This window comes from Rhinolophus sinicus, linkage group LG01, assembly GCF_036562045.2.
Source record: "Rhinolophus sinicus isolate RSC01 linkage group LG01, ASM3656204v1, whole genome shotgun sequence".
NCBI classification, from domain to species: Eukaryota; Metazoa; Chordata; class Mammalia; order Chiroptera; family Rhinolophidae; genus Rhinolophus; species Rhinolophus sinicus.
Window position 1 is genome coordinate 51,159,117 of NC_133751.1, and position 23,754 is coordinate 51,182,870.

At 44.4% G+C, this 23,754-nt stretch overlaps 1 protein-coding gene across 13 annotated transcripts in view; it reads left to right on the plus strand.

Moving 5' to 3' along the window:
* LPP (LIM domain containing preferred translocation partner in lipoma) overlaps positions 1–23,754 on the plus strand; it is a 650,163-nt gene that overhangs the window by 19,857 nt on the left and 606,552 nt on the right. The window contains exon 2 of one of the 13 annotated variants that reach the window (XM_019752113.2): positions 4,543–4,668. The exons of the other annotated variants lie outside the window; for them this stretch is intronic. The gene's annotated coding sequence lies outside the window, so the exon portion shown is untranslated. The remainder of the gene's footprint in view (positions 1–4,542; positions 4,669–23,754) is intronic. 13 annotated transcript variants of the gene reach the window in all.

Sequence of the window (23,754 nt, forward strand, 5' to 3'; positions counted from 1 at the left end):
TGTTGAATGGGACCAACTGACTTTTGGAACCTCATTTCCATTGCTTTTTTTCTTACTTGTCTTTGTCACAACATATTCTCCATCTGGATTGCTGTTCCCTGCCATCATCACCTGTTTGAATCCAAATTGATCTTCAGGGTCCAGCACCTCCTCCATGAAGCAGACCTTGATTTCCACACTTTGCCCCTCAGCAGGAGATAATTACTTCCTCTTCTGATCTCCCATGGCCCTCTATCTGTAGTGCTTGCATGGAACTGAGCACTTCCCACCTTCTCTTGTAGTTTTCTGTATGCCTATCGTATTTTGGGCTCTTCTTTAAGACATTTATTCCTGCCTGGAATATGGCAGACATACTTGTTGAATGGATGGACAGTTGCATGGCTGCATGAAAGGGTGGATATATTTGACACCTCCGACCCCACATTAAAACTTAGTTCCTTTAGAATAAGATTTTAACTTGTTCATCACTACACGCTGCAGTACCAGCACTGAGAAGGTATGTGTACCTTCTCATTCATTCATTCATTCATTCATTCATTCATTCATTCATATTCCTTAGTAGACTTTCAGGCACTGTTTCAGGGTTGCAGCAGTGAATAGTCTATGTGTTGATAGTCTGCACAGAGAAAATAGTATTCTTTGGGATGTGTTTTCATACTTGTAAGGTTTATCTGGAATTTTTTTTTTGGCACATAAGGTCTAAGGATGAAATGATTTGTCTCATCTACATGTGTCATTGGAGTACAAAGCAAATGCTCTCTCGTTCTTTCTGCTGGTTTGTACTGAAGAGACCACTGGGCATAGAAAGGCACCATCTCAGATGATATGGCAGTTCCTTACTGACGTGAATCAGGGATAAACCACCTTTCTAGTTTTTTAAAAGATGGGGGCAGAATGCCATAGTGCTCATGGTGTGGCTTCCTTGCTAATGTTTGTACTTGTCTTTTTTAATATAGTGACAGAATGCATACTGCTGAGATGGTAAGTGGGAAAAAGAAGTGCAGCAGAGTAAACTGTCTGTTCCTCGGGGCCTTCTGTATTAATCACAGGAGAGTGTCACACACTGGCCAGAGGAGAGAGCCAGGTGACATAAATTCATGCCAGATCGAAATCAGAGGGGCAAAGTTGGGAGGAGTTTGATGATGCTGCATTGGGGAAACTTAAGGTTCTCAGAGGGGTAGATCTGGAAGGATCATAGAGATCATTTAGTTTAGTGGTTCTCAAACTTGAAGGCACATCGAGTCATCTTGGAGGGTTTTCTGGGCCCCATCCCAGAAATTCTGATGGAGAAGATCATGAACTAGAATTTCTCACAAGCTCATGGGTGGTGCCAATGCTGATGAGAACCATTGACCTAAACCAGTGGCGGGTTGGTTGGTTTGCTTGTTATAGATGGGGAAATGAGATCGGAGGTAGGTGGAAAGGATTTGTGCAGAGTCCCACAGCTGCCAGGAGCAAAACAAGAGTCAAAACCAGGAATCCTGACTTGCAGTCTGTTACACACTGTCACCAGAGACTGTATAGGAGCAATATTATTTTTAGTTCTACGGAGTGATAGCTGGCATTCACCAGCTTTGCCTGATTTGGTCACAGACTTGTTTTCCAGCACCTCCCATTTGGTTGTCTCCAGCTACATTCTTCTTATTCAGTTAACCCATGTTTTTGACCACTGCTGTGCACTAGGAATTTCATTTAACTAGAGGTGGTGTAGCACTGTGGTGGTCTGTAAGTGTGGGCTTCAGCTGGGCAGACCTCGAGTGAATTACTGTTTCATTTTCTCACCTGAAAACGAGGCCAGTAACACCTCCTAGGGCTGAAGGTAAAGTGCTGAGCATGTACCTGGCTCTCAGTGTACACTCCGTGAATGTTTGCTCTTGTTGCAATCATTATTATTAAAGAGAATAAGATGTAGTCCCTATCCTCTCATGTGTAGATGGCTTCCTGAGTGTTGCAATGGAGAGAAACTGGGAATTAATGAAACAGAAACATGGATTGGAATTAGGAGAGCTGAGTTCATGTCCCAGCTCTGCCCCTTATTAGCTGTGTGGTCTTGGGCAAGTCACCTGATCTCTCTGAGCTGTAATTTGAAGCAGGGCAACTTAGTCTACTAGTGGAGACCATAATGAACAAGTGGAAGGATGGAAATTGAGAAAAGGTGCAAGTTTTGGGTTAACAGGGAGTGGGTCTGAGGAGTGGGCTGGTAGAAGGAGAGGGGTAGCACATGGCTCGATATTGGAAGGGGCAGCAGGCTTGGGGGTGGTCCAGTGATGGTTGACTGAGCTGGCCAGCCCAAAGAGGGGCTTTCTCGAAATGCAGGAGAGATGTCAGGGTCCCTACCAGTGGAGAGCCTCCAGGACTGGGAGGGAGGGCTGATTGAAGTAAGGTGGGTGCCAGTGTTGGAGCATGACTGGGGAATCTGGCCAAGGTGACAGCGGCTGCCTTGCCTGGGGCCTTGAGGCCCATTTCACGGTTCTGCACCCTGGGCCAGCACAGGAGGCTGAAAGACAGTAACGTGATTGACCTTGGCACCTTGATTACTGGGTTTATTTAGCAGCAAAGGGACTAGATTAGATTAGAGAGGACTGGATATGATTGCTGAATCTTTCTTGATTAGTTCAGGAGTTGGGAGAGGCCTGGTTAGAAGATGGGGTGGTCCTGGGTCAGATGAAGATAACATCTTGCACAGGCCTCAGTTTCCTCATCTATAAAATGGGAGTGCTAATGCTATCTATTAAGTCTGGATTGAGGATTAAAATACTTGTCTGTGGGAAGGCACTTCATGGTTACAAAATACCAGAGAAGTGTACAATGTTCATATTGGTGTTCATATTACAAGGGAGCACCAAAGAGCTAGAGAAGAATGAGGGATGGAGGTGGAGCTGCCCACTGGAGTCAGGGAAGTCATCCTGGGGAGGACTCTGATGGCTGCTGCCTGAGGCAGGACAGGGATGCTGGGGTGATGGGACTGTGTGACAAGTGTGTAGGGTATAAGAGTCCATGAAAGCATTGGTGAGGCGGGCCAATGCAATGCACACTCTCCCTTTCATGTCCTTTTGGCACAGGTGTGTCGGGGAGCTCTGGTGGGGCAGACACTGCATACCCTCGGCTCACGAGTGCGAGAGGAACAAGGCTCTTGTGGTCCCACTAGGACACCTGTGTCGGTGGTGGATGGATCTCCTGGGCTGTCCAGGCTCTCTTCCAACTTCATAGCCAGTCTGCGCTTGGAGAGACCGCAGGGATTCAGCTCATTTCACAGATGGGGAGAGCAAGGCACCATGGGAAGTCTGTCCCCAGTGAGTGCCCTGCAGGCCCTCAGAAGTGCCTCTGTGCTCTTCACAGCCTCCTCCCTAGAGCTCCTCCTCCCTTCTCTGAGGTCCTCTTAGTCTCCCCCCCCCCCCCCCATTGTACCGGTTTAGGCCAATCACTCAGGTTTTGCCTTTCTCCACACACCTTCGTTGGTCTTTTTTCTCTGCTGCTGAAGTTTTCTCTGAGCACCTTGCTGGTTACTGGCTATTTTGCTTTACCAAGATCCCAGAATCTCCCTTTCTTCAGATCATAACCCAAGACAATACAGTATCATTGTTCCAATGTTTCTTGTGCCCACTGTATCAAACTTCTCTTCCTTGGCTGGAATTAAACCTCTTGTAATTACTTACCTCTATGGTTCCCTGAACTGTGGGCCACACTATTGGTTAGTGAGTGAGAATACGTAAGACGGTTTGCATTGTTCAAAAGGAGAGGCGTAGATGACTTATGCAGCGTAAAGCATGTTTGTTGTCTCCATGTTTATTGCCTGCCATTCCAGGGACTGGGGGAATAGGTGAATAAAGCATCGTTTCGGTGCCTGGGAGGTTGTGGTCTGCACAGGAAACAGACATGCAAACCAAACTGGGGCAACGAGTGAAGTGTTGTCGTCCGGGTGTGTGTGCACAAAATGCGGAGGAAGTGTCCCGGCAGCAGGGCTGCAGACTGGTGGCTCTGTGGACATCGAGACATGTTTCTCCACAAAGAAAGAAAAAGAGACACTTTTAAAAGCCTTAATATGGGCCCTACATAGCTTCAGTTCTCCTCATTCCCTATTAATTATGGATGCTGACCCCCAGGGCTCTTGACTTTGCCACCCCTGAAGCCTGTACTGAATCGTCCATAGTGGTCTTATTTTAGGTTGCCTCCATCTTCAGAGTAGAAATTCCTTCTTTGGCTCATCTATGTACCTCAGATAGGCAGCCCTCCATCTTAGTACTGCCATCTCCTCCCAGGCTCCTGCTTCAGCTCCCCAGCTCGTTTCTTGCCTTGGCCCCAGTGCCACTGGGGGCTTGGAGGGCTGTCCAGGCTGGTCTCTCTCCCTTGTGATTCCAGAGCCGCGGCCCTTCTGGAGGGCCGTATCTGGGACACACTTGTTTGCCCAACGCATTGCTGGGCACTTACAGTTTCCTCCCTTGCTCTCATATTTCCATTTAAAGCCCTCTTGAGCAGGTCTGAGTGTCTCCTGCCAGCAGCATTCCTTCTGATTTACGGGAACCCCATTTCTCATCCTGCCAGGAATCTAGCATGAAGGGGACTTCGTCATAGCCTCTCTGCGCCTCTTCTGTCCTCCAAGAGCATGACCCGTGGCTGGAGAAGTGATCATTCTGGTCCCGTCATTCCTCATCGCCCTTGGCTCCACATGTGAGGCTTTCTTTCTCATCCTCCTTTTGCTCCTTTTCCGTTCAGCCTCATCCTGCCTTGGGTCCATTGGGCAGACAATGGCACCTTGTTCTCCTTTGCCTGGCACCTGTGCCTGATGATCAGCAGTAACTTGTGCAGCCATGTGGAGGGTTGGTTGACTCTACTTTTAGGAGGAAGTCAGAATGGCTGTCTAGCAGTGCCTGGGACAATCAGAACCTGTTGGTTTGATTTCCTAATTAATTTCTAGGCACTATCCTGTTAGGAGAAAATTAAGGAGAACCATTTTGTGAATGGGGCATATTCTTTTTTTGAAACTTAAAAATATAAAAACCATCCTGGCTAGTGGGTCACACAAATGCAGTTTGCTGACGTGGTTCTAGCCTCCCAGTGGGTCCAGGCTGTTCATCCTCTTTTGTAATTGTTCTTCTCCACGAGGTAACTCCTTCATTGTTCCTCATAATTTTCTATTTCATGCTGTCCAAATATTATAAATGGCTTCTTGCTGAAACACTCCTGGCACCTTGGCTATGCCTCTGATATAGAACTTAAAGCATGTTGTATTGTGAATATATGCTGAGATGTCTCTTTTTTGTGTCTTCTTTATCTCTGCCTTTCCAGCCCCAGCACAGTTCCTGAATGGTACGTAGTAGATGCCCAGAAAATTTATGTGCACATTTACCCCTTCAAAATGACTGTGCTCAGAGCATTGCTCGTCAAAGATTTGTTTCTTGGGCCAGGAGCATTGGTATCACGTGGGACTTTTTAAAAATGAAGAATCTCAGCTTCACCCCAGAATCTGCATCTCAATAAGTCCCCCAAGTGATGTGTGTGCACAGTAGGATTTGGGAAGCACTGCTCTAGAGTTCAGCTCTGCTCTTTTGAGAACGGACTAATTTACAGGCATCTCCTCCCCATTCTTTCCATTCGTAGGAAATTCCTGGTGACGGACCACGGGTATTTTTAAATTTAGAAATGAGCCTAGTAGGCCAACACAGTTTATTTCCCATGTGGCACCAGCTGCCATCTTGCCTAGCAGAGTCTATGTGGCTGCCATTGCTTTTGGGGTGGGGTGGGGTGGAAGGAGCAAAAATGTGTTTAGTACGTGTTGTATGCCAACCTCTCAGGTGAGGCATGATGGTCTCAGCTGAAGGGCACATAGGGATCTTTAAGGCCAATGATTCTGATTTTTCAGTATCAGCCAGAGAATTTAAAATATATATACATGCCCTGCCCACTCCCCCCTATCCCCCCCAGGCCTGAATCACAAACTCTGAGAGTTAGGCTTGGTCACGAGTACTTAGTAAAAGTTCCCTAAGTGTTTCCGTCAGGTATCCCTGGTTAAAGATCCAGCAGTTTAGGCCAGTATCCTGTTGTACAGATGAAGAAATTGAGGCTCAAAGAGGTCACTCAGCCCCCAAGGTCACATAGATTTGAGTGCACAGCCAGGATGGATCCGTGTCCTTTGCCTGAGCACACACTTCTCAGCACTCTAAACTTCTTGCCAGCCTACAGTGATGGGTAGGAAGTGGAACTGGGTGAAGCGGTTGCACCCTTGTCCTTGGTGCTCTGAGGCCGACATGTCACAATGTGGCGAGTGACTTGGCAGCCTGGCTGTGGAGAACAGACACCTAGTCACGCGCTGTTCCTCCCATTCCCTCTCCACCTTTGCCCTCCTTCCTGGTGTCTGTTTTTGGGGCTATGATTGGAGAGGCTTGAGCAATGTCGACAGCTCCCAGTGACTAAGGCAGCTGCCACGGCATCTGGTGTCCTCCGTCACCTTTGCAGAGCGGTGGACAGCTCTCTTACAGGCAGTAGCAAAAAACCCCAAAAAACAAAAACCGGAATTTTCTCTGTTTTTCCACTGTCTCCTCAATGCCAGGGTTTTGAATGGGAAGCCTGGTCAGCCTTGCTTCTAGTCATGCCAACCAGCAGCAAACAAAACGGGAGGTTTGTTTCTCTGCTGCGGCTTTGCAGAGACATCCTATGGACAAGTATACAGCCATCATGGGGGAGGGGGGAAGGGATGTGATCGGCACTCTGATTACGTGGCAAGCTGGAATGGGGGACAGGAATAGAACTAATTACCATGATAGCTGCCATTTATGGAATGCTCACTGTGCTGGATACTCTGCCTGAGTTAAATTTCCGTTATTCCTCCAACAGCCGTGAGAGGCTGGGGAGGTTTGATGCTTTACCCCACGTGGCAGACTGGGATGTGAAGCCAGTTCTGCTTGATTTCAAAGTCCAGGTCTTAGCTGTCATGCTACACTGCTTCCCCGGCTGGTCCTGAGCTCAGCCTCTCTCACCTGCCCCTCCTAAGTATTTAACCAAAAAGCCCATGGAAATAGATAGAACCTAATATTTAAGGACACATGATAAGACATGTCCCAAACTTGCATCAAATGGTGGAAGATTTCTGCTTCCTGAAGGTGTTCCAAGAGAGACCATGTGCCTCTTGGTGGGAGACTGTCAGATGGGGGTTCGAGTGGCCAAGACTTTGTGATTCTAACTGGAGGATCCAGTCACAAAACAATAGAAAGTACATAGGTACAAATGTATAGATTGGGCAGTGGTAAGGAGCTGGTTTTTGACTTTGTGTGGCCTACTTTAAGCCATGAGAGCTGTGCTTGGATGGTTTCTGAGTGCCTCAGATGTGCCATGACTGTCAGGCTCTGATGGTGTCCTGGGCATGAGCATTTGTCCACAGGAAACGAACTCCTCTCTCAGCCGGGATGTGGGGACATGCTCCCATGAAAAGATAAACTTTCCAAGACCAGACAGTGTGGGGAAAGTGACAAGAGTGGCTCTTGGGAGCTTAGAAGAAGGGGGTGGCTTCTGTGAGCAGGGACTTGTGCTTTTTTAGTATTGGACTTGAAATCGACTTTGAAGGACACATACGTAGACTCCTTCAGGTTGAGCACACTGAGCTGTGTGCTGGGAAGGCAGGTGGGGCGGGCCCTAGTGTGGAGGGCCTTGGATGATAAGGGGCTGAAGAATGAGTCTCTTGGCCTTCTTCCTAAAGTTCATAGGGAGAAGTTAAAAGTTAAACCTTGTTTTTTTTTTTTTGCAAGGAGATGGGGAAAGAGCCAGGGCACCTTCTCTAATTCCATAAGCTTTTGCTGTGTGGCTACGATGGCCTGAGCTGGCAGAGCTGAGCTTTGGGCATGAGCAGGAGTGAGCTGAAAGGGGTGGGCAGGGAGAAGGTGCTGTGTAGGTAAAAGCTTGGAGGACATTTGGTTATCTCAGTGGGCTTGAGGTAGCTCTGCTCTCCTTGATATTGACAAAGCTGGTGGACCTGGATTGAGGGCCTTGGTGTGTGAAGCCAGAGAGATCTGGGAGCGATCCCAGTACTTTGGTCTCTGTGGCTGTCTGGTACCTCCTAGTAACTGGAAGCCCGGGAAGTGGAGTGACTCGAAGCTCTTGAAAAAAAGTTCCGTTTTATCTCTATCCCCCCCCACCCCACCTCCTTCAGCGTGAGGTTCCTAGATTCCACTGTGTATTACTAACCTATCAGGTCCTTTATCTTCCTCCCGCCGCTTCCAGCTGGTTGCAGTGCTGAGAGAATTGGAGAGTATGTTTTAGCATTCTGTCGGAACAGTCCAGGGATGCCAGCTTCTGGGAAATACACATTGCTGCTGGTGAGGAGCCTGTGAATCAGGAATGCATGACATGATTTGAGCTCTGCCAACCCTTGTTTAATAATTTGCTTATCCATGCCCTCTCATTAGGCTCCATGTTTTGAGGGCAGCCTCCAGATGTTAGTCAGCTCTTGTTTCCAGGCACTTAACACAACATAGGGCCCAAGCCAACTAATGGCACAGTACATTTTTGCCAGAGGTATGAGTGAAGGACTTCTCTCATCTGCCTTCATGTGCTATCCCAGTGTAAGTTATTTCTTACCTCCTTTGAAAGTAGAAGGATGGTTGAGAGAGTGCCAGGAAAGTTCCCTTAAATTCGGAAGCTAGAACGTTTGGAAGAATTCATGGAAGAATTCTCATGGGAGTATCTGGGTAGCTGGTAGCCAGCTGAACCCTTGCTCATGTGTAGCAACGTTACAAACCTGGGCCAAGGCATGCAGTGCACACCTATCTTTAAGTAGCAAGTCTCAGTACCGACCGTCGTTCCAATGTCATGATGTCCAAGTAAAGGGCCAGGAGCGTTCATGTGTCTGCCTCTAAGAAGGGTTGAGGTAAGAGGAAATGGTCAGTGGGTGTGATGTAGGGAGGACAATCCTTAGGCTGTTATTTTAGTTAAACTCCCCACTTTTTTTTTTTTTTTACAGAATAGCAAAGCAACATCCTTAAACCATGGAGTTGCCACTTGTCATGGGGAAATTGGCCCATCTTGTAGCTGAGTTAGATCTCAAATCTTTTTTTTTTCATGACAAGGTCATGATTCAGTTTCATTTGAAGCCTCCCCTCCTCTGGGCCTCTTCTTCTTCCCAAACAGAGGAATTTTGCTGTCATTCTTGTCAAATTTATGCGCAAAGGTAGTCTTTAGTGGATATGCAGGGAGAAAAACCAGATGGATACAGTACTGCAGCAGTAGACCTCGCCATGCAGTGTTTCGAGAGACACGTTAGCTAGAGCTGCTGCCCTGGGCCACTCATCCGAGAAGCCTGGCTATATTTGGAGGCTTTCAGGTGGAAGGATGCTGAGATGTGAGACAGGGGCATGAAGCTGGAGCTCCTGACGCCCTAGGCTCCTGGCGACAGAGCTCAGACCTGCGGGTTTTTGGTGGGTCGTGCTGTGTGATCCTTTCCTGCTTAACAAAGAGAGGACCCTGTGGAGTGTGAAACCCTGGGAGATGAGTGCTGCATCAGTGCCCAGGTTTTGAAAGGCTCTAAACGCCGTGATAGTGACAGCTAAGTTGTTGGACATTATGAGAGGGAGTGTTAAACACAAGCACAGGAGCACTATAGGGTTTTGGAAATCCCTAAAAATGGCGATCCCTGAGAATGCTGCTCTGAGCTCGGAGAAATGTTCACACATGGTCACTGGTCTATGTCCTTGGCCCTGTTTGTAGAGATGCCTTCTTTTTCAACTCCTTTTGGTGGCACAGGGAGAAAACGGTTGAGTTTTTAAGCCAAAAAGGCCTGATTGTGAGTTTGTGCTCTGTTACTTTATAGCTCTGTGACCTTGGGAATGTTATTCCTCCCCCCTGAGCTCCAGATCTTTCATCTGTAAAATAGAAGGAAAATATTCTTATCTGGTAGGGTGGTTGCAGGGCTTGGAGCGAAAGTCCTACCAAGAGTCGGTGCTGGCATCTACATGATCCCTGAGGGATATAAATGATAAATGTCTATTACATTGTTTTGTATACCTGAAACTAATAAAAAAATAAGTAAAAAAAGTAAAAATATATAGATATATATCTGAAAAAAAAAAGTCAGTGCTGGCACGTGGGAGGCACCCAATAAATGACAGTCGTGAATGTGAATCTTCTTTACCTGCCTTTGTTCCATCTGCAATGGGTAACACTCCTCCCATATGCCCCACAGTGTGCGGACTTTGTGCCTTTGCTCATGTAATTTTCACCTTCTAGAAAGCCACCTCACTTTCACATGTTCATGTTATTTCCATTTGTTCCAGTTAAGCCTCTGCATGGTTCCTGGAAGGTCCTCCCCAGGCTTCCCCAGTAAGCAGTGGTCTCCTGCCGTCCCCTCTTAATATGGCTCATTTCTTACCGAGTGCTGGGAACTATGAGTTCTGTTTCTGCCCATCTCACCTGTCAGCTCCATGAGGGCAGGGTTGTGCCCTCCTTGTGGCACGGAGCATAATGCCTGGCACCTAGTGGGTCCCCAGCAAATGAGTCTTAGGTGACTGAAAAAAGTGATTGGGCTGATGGCTGGCATTTCCCTGGCTTTAGAAACCAGAGAGGAGAATTAAAAATGGTTTAGGAATGGAGTGTCAGGCCTGCGGGTTCCTATTTCCTCGTTCAGGGTGCAGGTTGGGATTGCCTGGAGCCACAGTTCCTTGAGACTTACCACCTCAGGCCGAAATCTGCCTCCTTTAATTACCTCCTTTCCAGGGAACAGGAGTCCTTGTTGTCTGCCCAGAAGCAGCTAATTATAGCTCCAACCTCCTGCCTTGGTGCGCTTCTAGGCCACAGGCTTGTGCAGCCTGAGCTGTCTGTTGATTTTGGGGTTTCCTCAGGGATTCTTTACATTTTCAAGTTTTCATTAGGGACTGCTTTTCGTTTTGAAGCCAGTGAAGAGAGTTGAGGGGCATAGAATGTTCAAGATCGTATAGGAGGATGTTAGAGAGTTAAAGAGCTTGGGGAGAGAAGTGGAAAAGGGGGTTTTTTAAAACGGGGCAAAGTATTTTACAAAGGGACCTCGTTGTGTACTTAGAGATCTCCATAAGAGTGACATTTTGTGATGGTTTCCCCCAAAAAACCCCTTCACATTTGACTTTCGTGACCTCTGGGTCATGCTATTTGCAGCTATGTTTTTCTTTGAAATGTTTTCTTCTTCTTTTTAAAACATTTTAAAGGATGTTAAAAACAAATGCCATAGTAAAAATAAAATCAAATAACACAAAAGCATTTATATTAAAAAAATATATAAAACAGACAAGAATTTCTTGTTCCATCTCTTCTAGTCCCATTCCTCACTTGTAACCACTTTTTGTTTTTAATTCTTCTAGTGGTTACTGTCGTATCTCTAAATAATATTTGTATATCTTTAGTTTCTGAGTTACTAGTTTCATAATTTGTGAGTTATGTTTTTATGTTACCTTTTGCATCTCCAGCATTTATAATGGACACATGTATACCTGCAGTTGTATAAGGTTTTATAACCATAACTGAGCCTCCTGTGCTGTGTCTGTGGGTTGATTTCAAAAGCTGAAAACAATCAACATTTACATTATGATTTCTAGGCAAATATTGCTCAATACAGGGCTAAGTCATGTGCTGTGGTTTCATTTCCTTTTCTAGGGTTCTGAGGTCACCACCTTTAAGCCACTTACAGGGGAATGAACTTTCCCTTACCATCAAAATCTAACAGATCCTTCTAATTATCCTCTAATTGTTTAAAATTATCACAGATTTTTGTTTGTTTTAGTTAGATAATGAGATTCTTGTTTATATATATAAAACGTGTTGTTTTTTTTTTAAATTTAAAATTACACATATCTTTTTTTGGTTGGGAGAAAAACACTAAGTAATTGTTGTCTTGCCTGCTTGTAATCTATTCTGTGTTTTTTTCTTGAAGTCCCATCAACTTTTAAAAAATTTTTATTTTGGACTGATTTCAAATTTCGTTCATGATTTCTCATGCAGTCTTTTGTCTTTTTTCTGGAGTTCCTGATTGCCTTCTTCTATGTAAACCACTGTGTCTTTATCATAACTCCAGATATTTTCAGGGTCTCCTGGAGGAGTCCTGAGTCATGCCATTAGCTGTTGGCTATACTTATTATTCAAAAGAAGGTATATTATTAAAATATTGTCCACCCATATTTCTTTATACATATTCTTAATGGACAGTTTTGTTTGCTCTTTTTTTCTCCACTGAATATTCATAAACATTTCCAGACTATTTTATAATTCTTGTATTTTTAATGGCCACTCTCATAGTCCATTGAGTAGATTACTGTTTTAAAATTTCACCATTTACATGTTTTTTGATATGGATTATTGCCAATGATCTGCTCTTATAAATAACACTGTTATGGACATTTTAATGCACAAGGCCTTTTCCATTAATTTATTTTATGAACACTTAGTAGGGAAAGAAAACTGGGAAACCTATGTCATCTTTGAGGACATAGTCCAATGATTATGCTTGTATTCTAATAGGGATTGCCTGGCATTTCTTACTAATTTTTTTTTTTTTGGAAAGAGGCGGTAGGAAGCAGGAGAGAAGCACCACTTCTGAATCAGCACCTTGAGTTTTCTTGGCATCTTTAGGAAGCTATAGTGTGACTTACTGCAAACCTGGTACTATCTAGAAATCCACTGAGTATCGCTCTCTTTAAATGAGTCCTCTGGGGTCAGCCGAGGCTCTGTGACTTATGCTCATGATGTTCTTTGTTACCCAGAAAACTTTACGTAATAATTTTTTTGGCCAAGTGTTATCCAACATGATCACCGCCGACTGGATCCACCTCCTTATTCCCTGGAATTATCTCTCAGAGACTATTGGAAAACTCAAAATTATTCTCAAAAATCAAAGATGTACTTGCATTAAGAATATTTTGTAAGATCTACAGCTGCTTCTACATGTAATTTATAAGGCAGGGATTTGAGGAATGGCAGGATTATTAGAACAAAGGGACCACTGTGAAGGAATCCACAGTCATGGGAAGCCTAAATGTGATATAATGAAAAGACTGTCTTATTGTTTTATTGTCATCCTGCAGCATTGCATTACTATAAAACTTCATCAGTTTGGCAGCATTTACTCTATGGTATTTACAAAGTCTGAGTGATATAATGACATAAATGGGACCCTTGTCTTTGAAAAGCTTTAAATTCATTGATGAACACTGATCACATGCTAAACGATATGTACCCAGTTGCACTGTGGGAAAACTATGAGCTTAATGAGTCACAGTCTAATTCTTTTGAATAGTGAGTGACAGAATTGTATTGAAGGTGACGGGGAGGTACATAGGCACAGCATACACCGTGTTTCCCTGAAAATAAGACCTAACCGGAAAATAAGCCCTAGCATGATTTTTCAGGATCACATCCCCTGAACATAAGCCCTAATGTGTCTTTTGGAGCAAAAATTAACATAAGACCCAATCTAATTTTGGGGAAACACGGTAGTAGCTTGTAGAGGATATGGTCCAACAGTCCCATTTTACTGTGGGAAAAAGGGGACCTGGAGGGGAGAAGTACTCACTCAACGTCAGGCAAGTAGTTAATGGCAGAACCAAGTCTAGACAACATATCTCCTCTCTTCTAGCCCATTGTTCTTTTCTTATGCAATCTTTTATGATTTAAAACATTTGCAATTTTATTTCTAGGTGTGTAAACTATACTTTGTGGAACTGGAAATTAGAAAACATTTCTATCATATAGAAAGATACAGGATATTTAATAATGGAGAGAATACATTTGCTTGGAATGGAATCAGGAAGAATCTAAGCTCTGAGACACAAGGAATCATTTCTGAGATGAAAGAAAGTGTAGGCAAGCCAGGACCCTTTCTTAGAATATAATTGGAACCATGTTGTTGTTTCTGGTCTTTGGGGAATTGGGGATTTTGTTTTTGGCTAAGACACTTCCATTCTCTAGAACACAGATTCCACATCTATCAAATAAGAGAGTGAGACCTGATGTCCTGGGCTTTGAAGACCCTTCAGCTCTGAGCTCTGTGAGCCCATAATTCTGGGTTATGTCCCATGGTTAAGATGACTTGAAAAAAAACGAAAGACGTTGCTGAATCACTACTGTCGTCACCTGCTTTGGTCTGGCTGGGAAGTAGGTCAAAGCTCGGCAGACATGAACATGTGGTTGGCTGTAGTTGTGAGCTCTGCCTAGGTCCCCTTTGTAGACACCTGTCTCAGAAAGGGTTCGGCGGGAAGGGCTGACATTCAGAGGTGGGGAAGGGCATCTTTGTGGTTCCAAGTATTACAGGCAAGGAGGGTGATTGGTAAGAGAAGGAGCCATTTGGGGATGGGAGGCACATGAAGGAAGCACAGCTGGGGACTGGTAGAGAAAGGGAGAAGGAGGCTTTACTGACCGCTTGTCTTGTGTTGTGCGCTGGTGAATATTCCTTTTTTTTTTTTTTTAAACTTTCCAAACACACTGGGGACTAGGTGACATTATTTGGATTTAAGGATGAAGAGATTGGGGCTTGGAGAGGTTTCATTATTTGTCCGTTAGGCTGCTGGTAACTGAGAGTGGAAGGAGTCAATGTTGGGTCTGACTCCAATTCTTTCCTTTCCACAGTCAAGCGTGCTGTGTTCTAGGTGCTGGGGATATAGTGATGAAGGAGACAGGCAAAGTCATGGCCTCACATTGCTTGCAGTCTACAAAGTGAGACAGACAACAAAGTAAACAAATCCATCCTTTCAGAGGGTGGGAAAGTGCTGCTCAAGAGAAGACAGACGCGTTAGGCGACAGCAAGTGACTGAGTTACATGTTGTGTTTTTACATCCTAGTCCATAAGCTGCTGCACGAATGAGATAGTTGACCCAAGGGACACCACACAGCTCTGGATTGCAATTCCTGAGGTGAGAATTTAGCCCTGGCTATGAGGCGAACCAACTGTATTACTTGGAGAAGTCAACTCCCCATCATTAATATCGAGGAAAGTAATCCCTGTCCTTTCTACTTCACTGGATGAGGAGTGAAGAGGGAGTGAGTCATTTTGTTGTGCAACTGTTTTTAGAACCTTGATAGGTTATAAAAATACAAGGAGTTGTGTTTGTGTTTGTAACAGCTTTGGTTAACTTTCAAAGGAATAACTTCTTCCTTCATTACCTTTTGTGTGCTTTGAGGAAACCTGTTTCATTTGGTTATTTCCTTATTCCTAGAATGAGGGGAGACTGAGGACCCCCATGGCATCCTCAGAAGACTTTGGATCAGAATATTCAGCATCAGGGGGCTACTGGCGGTGAAGGGCAAAGGGCTGGCCTCTAGTCATGTCACTGGAAGTGGGAGAGGATGCGCTAGGGGAGCAGCAGCTGGGGTCAGGGAGAATAGCTAGGGGAGGGGGGAGTCAGACTGGGGCTGACTTCAGATTTGCACAGAGCGGGGCAGTTGGGCAGCAAATACTTATTGAAGGCTTACTGTGTGTCAGGCTGTGGCTGAGGAGGGAGAGGCGTAAGAGATACTACGAATCAAATCAGCATTTGCCGTGAGCTTGCCCTAGGTGGAGAGACCTGGATGCTGAGGAGGCAAGTGCTTCTAGCCCTTAAGGAGCATCCCACCCAGTAACTAATATCTGTCCTGTTCCAAAAAGCATGTATATCAGCATTCAGTTTAGTAGTTGAGTTATCCATGAATAGATGGTATTGAAATGTGTATAATGTCCTGCTGAAGAGACACCAGCTTTGCTGGGAGAACCTTTTCATTGTTGGATTGAGGGGAGGTTCAGGGGGGACTAGGAAAATTGGGGTGGGTGAGGACACTTGGGGGCCTTGAAAGAGAAGCTGTTTTCCAATAGGCAAGGAAATATTTAAATATTTTAGCAACCCATGTTGCCATATCTCTGAGTACCGGTGAATATCATCCTTGCATGAGGTTATTCATTTATCTTTTAGTGTCATCAGTGTAATAACTGATATACACGCAAGGCACAGAGGAGGGAATGGTTGGAAAGGCTTCATGGGGTCAGTGATGCTTGAGTTGGGTTTTGTAAGATGAATAGGAGTTTGGTAAAGGGAGAACCTGTAAGAGCACCAATGCGTGAAACAGTACAGAACTTGACTGGACAATTGAAACGTTGGGGCTTCAGGGATTTTGTACTCAGGTGACTATGAGCACAGTGGTACCACTGAAAGATCAGGGAAGAAAGGAGGAGGAGCGGCCCATCCATTTTATCCCTCCCACAGGGAAGGGAAAAGGTCCCGAGTTGGGGGGAGCAGGCGATTTTTATTTTTACCTTTGTTTTTACATAATAACTGCCGGGTGCCAGGTGTTAGGCACTTTGTTCTCATTGTCTCTAATCTTCAGTAACCCCATGAGGCAGGGATTGTTATCCTTTGCTCGTGGAGAAATCAGAACTCAGTATGTGTCTTGCACATCACGCCATGGCAGGCAGGAACAGGATGTGTCTGACTGCGAAGCCAGAACGTTCCATTCCTACACAGTGCTGCCTATGTGTCCCGTGAGTTTGTAGTTGCATCCGTGCGGAGTAGGGTGCTTTGCCTGCATAGAAGTGTAGGCTTGTAACAAAAACTGGAGATACCAGTATCCTCTTTGGCAAAATGGGGTCCTGAGTCCTTGCTCCAAGTGTTGGCAGGACTCAGTGAAGAGGGAGCCTCGGCTCACGTGATTTCCAGGCCCTTGGCAAGACCACTCATGGGGAGATGGCTTCCTCAGTCTGTCTGTCCTGCTGTGCCTGAGCCTTTGACTTGACTTTCACTCTTGCAAGATGCTCTCTTGACGTTGACAGAGAGAATACGCTGGTCACAGGGTTCCTGTGTATTTCTGGTCTTGTGACAGGGCTTTCTCAGAGGAAATCAATAACATGGTTCCCGGTTACGATTTGGCCTCTCCTGTGACTTGAGTTTAGGGAGAGACTGTGTCAGTCATGCTGAGGATAGTGTGTCAGTTTGTGTGCCCTTCATATTTCTTACTAGACGTTAATGTTTGTGTTTTGGTACTCCTCCCCTAAGAATTAAAACAAGGGCAGAAAAACAAAACCAACTGAGAGACAGCATAGCATGCTGGTGAAGAGCACAGACCTTGTGCCAGATTGGCCAGATTCAGTTCCCAGCTTTGCCACTGCCTAGCTCTGTGTCTACCTATGCCTCAGTTTCCTCATCTATAAAATGGGAATAATGATAATGGTACCTGTTGGTCAAAATCCAAATTTTTATAGGGGCTGTTGGAAAGGTTAAAGAATTAATATTTGTAAAGTGCTTAGAAAATTGTAGGGCATATAACAAGTGCCCTATAAGTGTTTGTTAAACAATAGCAGCAACATTTTCTAAACTGACTCTACCCTGCACTGCCATTTACGATAGTACGTGCTGTGATATGTTAGTGCATTCTGGTTTTTCTTTAAGACCTGGCCAGTGAGACACAAGTCTGACTTCCGCTGTGTGTGGTCAGGCACTGAAGGGTGACACGTTCGTGTGCGTGGTCTGGTGGGGACTGGTTGTGATGGCTGCCTTGCCACAAGAACTTCACTGGCCTTGGAAAATGTGTGGCTGGGAAATAACAAGTGGAACAATCATTTATCTTTTATTGATAGAACAGAGTTTGGATTAAAGGACATTTGCAGCTAAGTTTTATCTATTTCAAAATTTTCCTGGCATTGTAGTCGGCGACTTGTGTATCAATAGCTTTATCTGGTTGGGTCAGTCAGTGGGTGATTTTTAATTTGGCTTTAAAAAAAATTGGAGGTCACATAAAAGGAAATAGCCAAAAATTTGGATTTTGACCAATAGGTTTTAAGGCACTGCTGTGCCACTCCAATACTCTGTCCCCATGAGCAAGGCCCCCTAAACCCCCAACTCAGGGCCTCCACGTTCTCTTCTTTTTCTTTTTGTTTCTTCCCCGCTAAAACCGGGGTGCTGGAAGATCGCATGAGCTCCTTTGTCTCTGGTATATGTGAGTGGACTTCCTACTTGTTATGTGAGCTACAGAGTTTTGAACAGTTTTTAAAAATCAGGTCTGTTGATGGTGACCTGTTCAGCTAAACAGACAAATTGACCATCCTTTTTTTTTTTTTTTTTCCTTTTCTCTCCACTTGGCAACTATGCCCCTAAGAAGTCCTCATTTCAGCTTCACACCTTTCTCATCCCCAAAGTATTTCTGTGTATCATGCTCAAAAAGCTGAATGAAAACGAGTAGTCACTGCCATTCAGCTCTTGGAAGTTGTATGGAGTGGAGAATATTTTTCACTATCAAATTATAAGTGATGTCTGGCCAATCCAGGGCGATTTCTGTGTTTCAACTCTAGAAAAGTGATGGAACCCTCAACCATACCATCTCCCAGGCTTGGTCATGTCTTGCCCCAGCACTTTTTAGTCTTCACTTTGTAACTAAGCCTTGTCCAGTTCCACAGACCTCGGAGTGTTCTGATTCAGGGAAACCCTAATTGTTTTTCCTTAGGAAAGCCAGAGTGACCACATCTTGTATGATTTTTGAAGGCAAAAGGGAAGCATAGTGATGTTGGAAATTAGAATACAAATGTTAAGGTAGTCACGCAGAGTTTTATCTGTTTATATATGTGTGCGTGTAAACGTGATTGAAGTTGGTAATATTATAAGCTCATATGGTGTATATTTAATATAGGGGGACTTCTGGGTGATGCCTTACTTCTACGTGGTACTTAGTGTTTTCACTATTTTGAATTTTACAATGAGCCTACGAGATATGCAGAGTTGGGGTTATATTTTTGTGGTAGGGAAAGTCGATTCTCAGAGAGGTAAAGTGCCCTGCTTGAGATCAATGTGAGTGGCAGATCTTCTGACTATTGTTTGACAGTGTTGTTTTGCTCTCAGAAAATTAGAGACACTGACAACATTGTCTGTGATTTTTGAAGGCAAAGAGGAAATTTAGAGGGAATGGAAGTTATACTATTTGTATTAATATTAAGCTATACCAAGGCCCTAGTCACAGTATGACCCAAGGCTGGAAATTTAAAGTATAGTTGATAGAGGGTAAAAAGCCATGGAGAATTCACTAATTTTCACAATGGAATGACAGTCCATCCATCCATTCTTCCATCTATCACCTATCCATTAATTTCATCATATTGCAAAAAGAAAAAAAAGTACAGTTTGTCAGCTTCCATGCTGAGCCCTGATTGATCAAAGTTAAACCAGAATGACTTGCGGCTCTTGGGGAAAGAAAATACAGCCAGTTCGAACTGAGATGTGCTGTAAGTATAAAATACCAGATTTCAAAAGGCTTAGTGCAAAAAAGTAATGTAAACTATCTTATTAATAAGTTTTATGTTCATTACTTTTGAAATACTATTTTGGACATACTGGGTTAAAGAAAAGATATTAGTAAAATTTATTTCTCCTGTTTCTTCTTGCTTTTGGAAAATGTGGCTGCTAGGAAATGACACGTTACATTTATGGCTTGAATTATATTTCCACTAGGCAGCTTGGCTCTTGAAGCTTGTCTGGTAGAAGATATGCACCCATATGTCCTCTCTGAAAACATGCCGTCCCTCTTCTTTCCTTCTCTGCTTTTATGCTTAGTTACTTGCTCACCTTCTTTTGGCTTCTTAGCCCATTTCAAGCTGACAGAAGCTGCTCTCGCCCAGGTCTATGGAAGCCAGAGGCATTCATGTTTAGCACTGCTTTGATCTGGCCTCTGTGATTTTGTCACTGTTGACCACTCTTGCTTCCTTGTCTTTCTTCATTCTTCTCCTACGTCTCTGGCCTCTCCTCAGGGTTCCTGTGCTGGCTTTTGTTCCTCCTCAGATCCCATAAATGTCGGTTTGTCTTCATCCATCCATGTTGTCTCTGTGCTCATGACTCCTAGGGGTTTAGGTTTGATTTGGAACTCTTGAGCTCCAGACCCATGTAGGTAAGTACCATTTGGACACTCCAATTAGAATTCTTAAAGTTGCCTGAGACTCAGTATGTATTTTAGTTTTGCCATCTTGGCGAATGAAATCAACAGCCATCTTACTCAGTCACCTAAGTCTGGAAAAATGGGACTCATTCTGGATGTCTCCTCCCTTTCCCTCACCTTTTTATCTGATCCTCCTCAGATCTTCGCAAGTAACGACACTGACTACACCTACCTACCCTTCCTCTGCCTTCGCTGTTTTGCCTCAGTCCAGACCCTGCTGTATTTCATCAGTTCTCACCTGGCCTTCATTGTCTAGTCTCACCCTCCTCTATTCCAGTCTCTGCTATTCTTCCAGAGTGACTTTCCAAAAATGCAAATGCATTCAGGCCATATCTCTGTTTTTAAAACACTGCAATGATTTCCCAGGGTAAAATCCAGGGTAAAATCCACAATCCTTTGCATGAAATAGAAGACTCTTTGTAATTTGGCCCTTGTCTGTTTCCTCCCTTATCTCACTCATCTCCGAGACAGATCTTGTGCTCCAAGAATAAGCATGAGATTCTCTGTAGCCTCCATGACTTAACACATACTGGTCTCTTGTCAAAAGATGCTCCTCTCCGTAGTTTATTAGAATAGCTCCCATGTGCCTTTCAGGGCTTTGCTCTGATGTCGCTTCTGCTTAGAATATGTCTCTGACCCCTGATATCTCCACACCCCCATTTTCAGCTGTTTTTTGAAGCTGGTTGCATTTCCTTGAGGGCAACAGTCATTCCTTTCACTTCTGTATCCTCAAGTTCAACTTAGGTGTGCAAGAAATATACGTGTATGTTGAACAAATAAATGCTAAATAATAAGGGGTATAATAAGGCATTGTGGGATTTCTGATGGAAATTCTAACTAGGTAGGGATGGGCGCAAGGAAGGTTCAGGTGAGACTGTGTTTGAGATGTGCCCTCTAGACTGGTGGCATTGGTGTGGAAATATGCAGGGGAGACCACAATGGTCACCATCATTGTGCTGTGTTCAGAATGTAGAAGAGGCCCCTCCTCTGATCAATACCATCGTCCCCAGAGTAAAAGAAGGAGGGAGGTCTCAGCAGTTTATCTGGGCTAGTCTATCTTCGGTCCTGAGCTGGGTTATCTAACTCAGCAGAGTCTGTTTCTCCTCGGACACAGCTGGCATGGCAGTAGGCACCCCATCCTTACGTGAGAGCCACACTGGAGGAAAGGAATGAAGAATGGTTGCTTACATTTTCATCTTTACTTCTCCTTTGGAACTGCCTTTCTGGATAGCAACGAGGTGACCTCAGCAGCCAGAGATAGGAAAGAGCAAAATGAGTCATCCCAGGCCCTAATGAGGTTCATGAGGGATACTTCCTGGGACTGAGGGTCAGGTGAGGGCATGCTGTGCCCAGGGTGAGTTTTGCCTTGGGGCTCCAGGCAGCACTGGAGCAGAGCTGAGCTAATTTTACACACAGGAGCTGACTGTGCTGAAGGGCAGGGCTTATGACATTGGCCTTGTCGTCCTGTGATGCCCAGAGAGCTCCCAAGGTACAGCTCCGTTATAGCTAGGCTGTTTTTCCTCCTCCAGTGTAACACATTTTTCCATTAGCTGTGTATGTCAGCAAGCAGGATGCTGAAGAGCAAGAGCTTTGCATTTCGTGGAGGGCCGTGGAGATGGATTTGGGTGCTGCCTCCACCCCTTGCTTACTAGCCATCTGACCTTGGGCAAGTTGTGTCATCTCTCTGAGTCTCAGTTTCCTCACTTGTAAAACAGGACTTATACCTGTGTCCTAAGATTGTTCCTCAGTTTACACTCTAGGTGACATTTGGCAAGTAATTACTGTGTGCCAGTCACTGCTGATCCTCTGTACAGATTTATGAGGAAAGTACTATTGATAACTCGATTTTACACACAAGGAAGCAAGGACAGGAGCAGTCATTTCTGGAGGCTGACTCTGTGGGGCTGCACGGAGCAGATGGGCTGGGTGTGTAGCCGGCATGCCTTTGAGGTCCTGGAATGTTCAGTGGCAAATCTGGAAAACAAAGAGGTCAAGCCAAGAATTCTCAGGAAAGAGTTAGTAATTGTGTTAGAACTATGCCTAATGTTATAGGAATTAGAGTTTATATTGACCATGAGCTTGTTGGTGTAGTTCTGATGAACTTACGTCACCTGCCACTTAGGTCTCTTAAGCCTGTCGTGCTCAGTGCAATAAAGTGAGATATTTTCACCCCTTCATAGAGGCAAAAGAGGGTCTTAGGTATACACAGACATAGGTCTTACTTGAGCAGACCAAGAAATAGAGGAATGGATGATCAATTCATTGATCTGTTGGTTTTTATTTTCCTTCTTGCCTCTGTCAGGCTTACACGTAGGAAAGACATTCCACACAATGTAAGTGGAAAGGGATTAATTCAGGGGAAAAGATGCTAACAAAATTATTGGAAAAGCTGGAGCAATGGGAACCAGGAGGCTACGTCTGGAGCTATTAAGTCAAACGATTTATTCCATAGCCAACGTCCACGGATAAGGAAGATGACATTAGGAAGTCACTGCTGAGGGCTCTACAACTTTTCTCCACATCCTCAGAGTTGGTGATGGGGCAGTGTATTGCCAAGTGGAGTGGCGTTTTGACTCAGGATTCCACAATATTGCTTGCCAGTGGAAATAGCAGCAGGATGGTTTAGCTTCATGTTTGCCTTCTAAGTTTCACACAAGTATGTCTTATTGCTGGGACCTAATTTACTAACTTCAAGGGAGTATGGGAAATGTAGTTTTTAGCAGTCTGCTTCTGTAGTACAAGAAGGCACTTTAGAGGGCAGAAAGAAACTCTGATTGAACCAATTGAGAGAATATGTCTGTCACCAACACGTTCATTTAAAAATGCCTAGGGGTTTTTATCCCATAATACTTAATATGTACAATTAATTATAATACTTTAATATAATTAGGTATGATATCCTACTTAATATTTGTTTATTTACATAAAATATATAACATTAATATACTTGATATTCCAAAAAAACAGGCCATTTGCTCAATTTCAGTTTCTGAATTGGGTTCTTCTTAGTTTTGACAGCAGTGGTTGATTTATAATATTCCAGTTCAGCTTAATCTCCCCCTGAGAATCATGCCCTGGACAGTTGTCCTGTTTGCACAATTTGTTCAAAAATATTTATTAAACATTTACTATGAGCCTGACATCGGGGTAGATTTGGCACTGTGGGCAGAGGGGTCCTGGGTTCTTCCATTGGGAGCCCTCACTGGAAAGGGAGTAAGTTAAACACATAATAAGAATCGTACAAGGAAGGTCATGATCGATATCCTAGATAGCCGGCTGAGCAAATTCAGAGACAGTATTCTGACTGGATTGAGAAACAAGGGAGGTTTCATGTAGGGTGGCAGTGGTCTGGTGATTCTCCACTGGGGCAATGCTATCTCTTAGGGGTATTTGCAAATGTGGTGAAGTGTTTTTTCATTGTCTTCATGCTGGAGGCCAGTCTACCATTGCTATGTAGTGGTCAGGGCCAGAGATGCTAGATGTACTGTAATACAAGAGACACTGCGGAAATGACTGCCTTTCTTCAAAGAGCAATCTCGTTCTTGTTAGGAACTACTATTGACCTGGAAGGATGTACAGGGTATCTATATTGGGTCTTGGGGTAGGGAGGAGTAGTAGGTTAAGTAAGGGAATAATGTGAACTAAGAGTTCAGTCTGAATAAGCAAAGAATGTGTGCTGAGTGGCAGTGGGAGGGAGTTTATGGTGGGACTAGAAGATTGAATCTGAGTTGTTGAGAAACTTGATATTATATAAAGCACCAGGACTTATTCTGCCATTGGGAAGCCACTGGAGATATTGGTCCAGGGTCCTTCAAAGCAGAAACATAGCCTCATCTTCTTGCAGTGCATCAAGTGGACATCAGTGAT